Below are 6,000 nucleotides of genomic sequence, written 5' to 3' on the forward strand. Positions count from 1 at the left end.
TCAGAAACTGAACGCTTTCTCGTGATTGAGGCGTGGAAGGATTCAGATTTTTTGTGCAAGAATTATATTCTAAGCGGGCTGGAGGATGCTTTGTATAACGTCTATAGTGGCGTGGAAACGTCAAAAGAACTGTGGACTACGCTTGAAAAGAAATACAAAACTGAAGATGCCGGGTTGAAGAAGTTCGTTGCTGCAAAGTTTTTGGACTACAAAATGGTAGATAGTAAGTCTGTTATTACCCAAGTCCATGAATTGCAAGTGATTATTCACGATCTTCTTGCTGAAAGTATAAATCAAATTAATATTGATGTTGAAAGTAGTAATCTTAGTATTTTTACTAATAGAAATTTCATTGAAGGTCTTGTCATCAATGAAGCATTTCAAGTAGCAGCGATGATTGAGAAGTTGCCTCCTTTGTGGAAGGACTTCAAAAACTACTTGAAACACAAACGCAAGGAGATGTCCCTTGAAGATCTCATAGTTCGGTTGAGAATCGAAGAGGACAACAAAGTTGCTGAAAAGAGAGGCCGTGGAAACTCAACAATAATAGGAGCAAATATTGTTGAAGAAAACAAAAAGAGGAAGAAGGCTTCTGGACCGAAATACAACCCAAGCAAGAAGCGGTTCAGTGGAAATTGCTACAACTGTGAAAAAGCCGGACACAAATCTACGGAGTGTCGTGCTCCAGAGAAAGACAAGAAGAAGGGTCAAGCAAACATAGTTGAAAAGCATGATGATGTTGATGACTTATGTGCCATACTTTCCGAATGCAACTTGGTGGGCAATCCTAAAGAGTGGTGGATTGATTTTGGAGCCACTCGCCATGTTTGTGCTGTTAGAGAAACTTTTGCTACTTATGCTCCTGTTGGACCCAATGGGATGCTTTCTGTGGGAAATGCTGCAAAGGTCAAGATTGAAGGATGTGGGAAGATATTTCTCAAAATGACTTCCGGCAAAGTGCTGACTTTGAACAACGTCCTCCATGTTCCCGAGATTAGGAAGAATTTAGTCTCTGCTGGACTTCTTGTTAAGAATGGTTTTAAATGTGTTTTTGTTTCCGATAAGGTTGTAATAAGTAAGAACGAAATGTTTGTAGGAAAAGGTTACCTCACTGAGGGCCTTTTCAAGCTGAATGTAATGGTTGTTGAAAACAATAATAAAATTTCAGCTTCGTCTTACTTACTTGAGTCAACTGAATTATGGCATATACGTTTGGGTCATGTTAATTATAAAACCTTGCGGAAAATGATTAATTTGGAAGTATTGCCTAAATTTGAATGCGACAAATCAAAATGTCAAATATGTGTGGAATCTAAGTATGTTAAACATCCTTATAAGTCAGTTGAAAGGAATTCAGATCCTTTAGACTTAATTCACACATATATTTACGATATGAAGTCAATACCATCTCGCGGTGGAAAGAAGTATTTCATAACTTTTATTGACGATAGTACTCGATATTGCTAAGTTTACTTACTTAATAGTAAAGATGAAGCAATAGACGCATTCAAGCAATACAAAAATGAAGTTGAAATGCAACTTAATAAGAAAATCAAAATGATAAGAAGTGATAGGGGTGGTGAATATGGATCTCCTTTTGAACAAATATGTTTAGAATAAGGAATTATTCATCAAACAACGGCCCCTTACACGCCCCAATCCAATGGGATTGCAGAAAAAAAGAATCGTTCATTAAAGGAGATGACGAACGCATTATTGATAAGTTCTTGTTTGCCACAGAACTTGTGGAGGGAAGCCGTTCTTACGGCTAGCCGAATACTAAATCGAGTACCCCATAGCAAAACACAATCCATTCCATATGAAAAATGGAAAGGAAGGAAGCTCAACTTGAATTATTTTAAAGTGTGGGGGTGTTTGGCAAAAGTGCAAGTTCCTAAACCCAAAAGGGTAAAAATAGGACCGAAAACCGTTGATTGTGTTTTCATAGGATATGCGACTAATAGTAAAGCATATCGATTTCTGGTTCATAAATCAGAAAATCCCGACATTCATAATAATACGGTTATAGAATCAGATAATGCTGAGTTGTTTGAAAATATATATCCGTATAAAAAGGAATGTGAGTCAATTGGTGAAGGATCTAAACGACCTCGGGAAGAAACAAAAGAAAGTACACTTAACCAGGAGGATCCAAGACGTAGTAAACGTCAAAGAACGTCTACTTCATTTGGACCAGATTTTGTGACTTTCTTATTGGAAAATGAGCCTCAAACATTTAAATAAGCTATGTCTTCTTCGGAATCATTATTTTGGAAAGAGGCAGTCAATAGTGAAATAGAATCCATACTAAACAACCATACATGGGAATTGGTTGATCTTCCTCCTGGAAATAAACCGTTGGGTTCTAAATGGATCTTTAAGAGGAAAATGAAAGATGATGGCACTATTGACAAATATAAGGCAAGACTTGTGGTCAAAGGGTATAGACAACGAGAAGGTCTTGACTATTTCGATACATACTCTCAAGTTACAAGAATTACATCCATACGAACGTCAATAGCGTTAACTGCAGTTTATGGTCTTGAAATTCATCAAATGGATGTTAAGACAGTCTTCTTAAATGGAGAGTTAGAGGAAGAAATTTACATGGAACCACCTGAAGGGTTTGTGGTTCCAGGTAAAGAAAAGAAGGTATGTAGACTTGTTAAGTCCCTTTACGGACTAAAACAAGCACCCAAACAATGGCATGCGAAATTTGACCAAACAATGTTGTCAAATGGTTTTAAAATAAATGAATGTGATAAATGTGTGTACAATAAAAATATTCCAAATCACATAGTCATTGTTTGCTTATATGTGGATGATATGTTGATAATGAGTAATGACATTGCCAACATAAATGCGACTAAGCGCATGTTAACTGGCAAGTTTGATATGAAAGACTTGGGAGTTGCTGATTGAATTCTGGGAATTAAGATCCATAAGACTTCTCAAGGTCTGGCATTGTCACAATCTCATTATATTAAGACAGTACTTGAAAAATTCAAGCACTTGCACTACAACATTATGCATATACAGCTACGAAGTACGTCGTAGCTAAACATGAAAAATTTCGTGGCTAAACACTTTAGCCACAATAATTTTTTCCGTAGCATCCGTAGCTAGATGTAGCGTAATTAAAAGCTAGCTACAAACTTTAACATTTCATGGCTAAGGATTAATACTTATTGCTACAAGAATTTTTGTGATGTGGCTATATTAATAAAACTTTTTGCCACAAAGAATATATATTTATAGCTAATGATTTTATCTTTTGCCACGATAAATTAACTTTGTAGCTATCTTCCATACTTTAGATACAAAGGGATATACTGTGGCAAAAAGTGTTATTTATTTAGCTACAAAATTCAAATACATAGCTATGCCCTCATATTAGATTTATATTTAGCTACCAACCCATAATTTTATGGCTATAAATCGTCAAATATCCACGATTAAATATTTTATTATATTTTATTTGGTGAATAGATTTTTATACATTTTATTTTTATTGATCAAAAATTAATTTATTAAAATTTTTAAATATTCCATATCCATACATTTTTTTTATCAAACCATAGAAAATACACAGTAATAAACTTTAAATATCTTATTTTATACAAACTGAAATCTAAATAGTTTAATAAATTAATTCTAAAATATACAATTGTCTATTTACAGTACATAATATACACACTTCCACAAGTATGTAACTCTTGTACAAGAGACATAACTAGTAGCTAATATTCAGCTAGATAATAGAAAAAACATAAAGTCACATTCTTGTCAAACTAATAGGAGTATAATACAAATTATGCACCATTATCTATAATCTATAAAATTATAAAGGGTTCCATATCAAAAGAAAATTAAGTTCTAAGTATTTGATCCGGGAATTTCAGATGTCGCCGCCAGATAATCTTCTGCAGTCAAGGATGAAGTACTTTCACTCTTTACATCAAGGTTGAATTCTTAATCTTCTTGCATTGAATAGATTGAAATGCACCCTATAAATTTAAAAGAAATAATAATTAACACAAAAGAATGAGTGAACCAAAAAGCGCATTAATACGAGAATTTTTAGTATACAATAAGAGGGAAAAACTCAAAGCAACAAGATAAGAAAATAAACCTGTATACTTTTTTAAAAACTTTTGAAAGAATTCTCATCTCATTTTTGTAATGTCTTTTCGACGAACTGTGGTTCCTCCCAATATTACATTTTAATTTTTAAAGTCCCACTCAATACCTATCACAATACGGCAAAAATATCTATCAAATTGTTAGAATATAAATTTTAAATTTTAAATCAAATAGGTGTATTGGGATCTAAAAATCCTAAAATATATATACATAAATATACCTGAAAAAAAAGAAGCCATCGGGCTATCTAGCCAGTGATTCAACTGGTTTGCTCTCTTCATGTGAAGAGAGGCATTGTTGAAGAAGGAAATGAAAAAGGGGGGATGGGGTTGGCGGCAGGTTAGGGAAACAAAGTGAGAATGTTATTAGGTTTGTGAATTTTGGTTTGGGCCAATTGGCCTTTATGTTCCTTTTCTATTTTTAATTTATATTTGCTTCCTTTTATTTCTTAGTTAATATATTACAAATGCCATAAATGCTAGAATTTAGAAACGTAAGTACTACTCCTAACATATGCAAGTAAGTCAGAAAATTGTCTATGTAAAATACAAAAGATCAAATATATAATTTATACTAAATAAAATAAAAATATTAACTTGCATGAAATAAAGATATTCTATATTATATTATATTCTTTATAACCTTTTTTTGTCCTATACGATATTATTAGTTTTCTTATGTATTCCTATTTCAATTATATTAACTTCTTAATTTAAGTAGATTACGATAGTTATTAAGTTATTAAAATAGTATTAAACCATTAAATAAATAACTTTTCTACTTGTTTCAATTGAGTGTAATTAGCGATAAATGTACATAGATACAAACATCTGGTCTAAATTTGATATTTTTTATTCAAATCTAATGAAAATTAGTTACATACTTAATTAAAATGTATTGAAAATTAAAAGTATAATTTTTTAATATGAATTATGATATACTAGTTGTTAGTTTTGTTATACACTGCTATATAACCCATATTAAAATCTTAAATTTTTTTGAAGTGAAACTTAATAATGAATCATGTAAATATTATAAAATATCAAATAATAGTCACAAGAGAAACATAATCCTCTTCCTATATCTTTATCATATTAATTTCTCAATTCTTATGTTCGACGGTATAATTTTAATTTGTGAAAATTTAGAAACTATATATATATATAATATATATATATATATATATATATATATATATATATATATATATTTTTCCTGTGGACTTAAGTGTTGTTGTGTGTTTGTGTGTGTGCATATATGGTACAAGGATTATTAGTTGTTTAAATTTATATAATTAGTCATCCACACATTAATTAGCTATAATTTCCATTATATTTAATAAGAATTATAACCATAATTAGTTTTCATGTGGACTTAAGTATCAATTAATTTCGTAACCTCTTTGTGTAAATAGCGATAGTAGAATTATATAAAAAAATTAATGAATTATAATTTCATAAATTTTTTAGTAGTGTTTAAATATGTTCATTGTATGTATTTTGGAGCTTTGGCCATTTATCAAAATTAAGTGCACCAAAACCATCACAAAGTTCTACAATATATGAGAACTTATTTTCAAAATGAATCACTAGATATATGAAATTATTTCTAAGTACTTATTAAAAATACTTAAATGTGAGTGTGTATTAATATATATATATATATATATATATATATAATATATATATATATATATATATATATATATATATATATATATATATATATATATATATATATATATATATATATATATATATATATCAAACAACTCTTAAAGTCTTCAATATATGAGGACTTAATTAAAAATAAATCTTAAATATATAAGAAATTACTCTAAGTAGTTACATAAAAAAT

The 6,000-nt window shown here is 30.2% G+C and overlaps 1 long non-coding RNA gene across 1 annotated transcript; it reads right to left on the bottom strand.

The window, feature by feature from the left end:
* Window positions 1-3,752: 3,752 nt before the first annotated feature.
* On the bottom strand, window positions 3,753-4,521 carry LOC109240036. The gene is made up of 3 exons (XR_002069994.1): window positions 4,364-4,521; window positions 4,133-4,249; window positions 3,753-4,007 (listed from the first exon to the last, which is right to left on the bottom strand). It is a non-coding gene; the product is annotated as an uncharacterized LOC109240036 (long non-coding RNA).
* Window positions 4,522-6,000: the final 1,479 nt, after the last annotated feature.

The sequence above is a fragment of the Nicotiana attenuata genome, unplaced genomic scaffold (assembly GCF_001879085.1).
Source record: "Nicotiana attenuata strain UT unplaced genomic scaffold, NIATTr2, whole genome shotgun sequence".
Taxonomy (NCBI): domain Eukaryota; kingdom Viridiplantae; phylum Streptophyta; class Magnoliopsida; order Solanales; family Solanaceae; genus Nicotiana; species Nicotiana attenuata.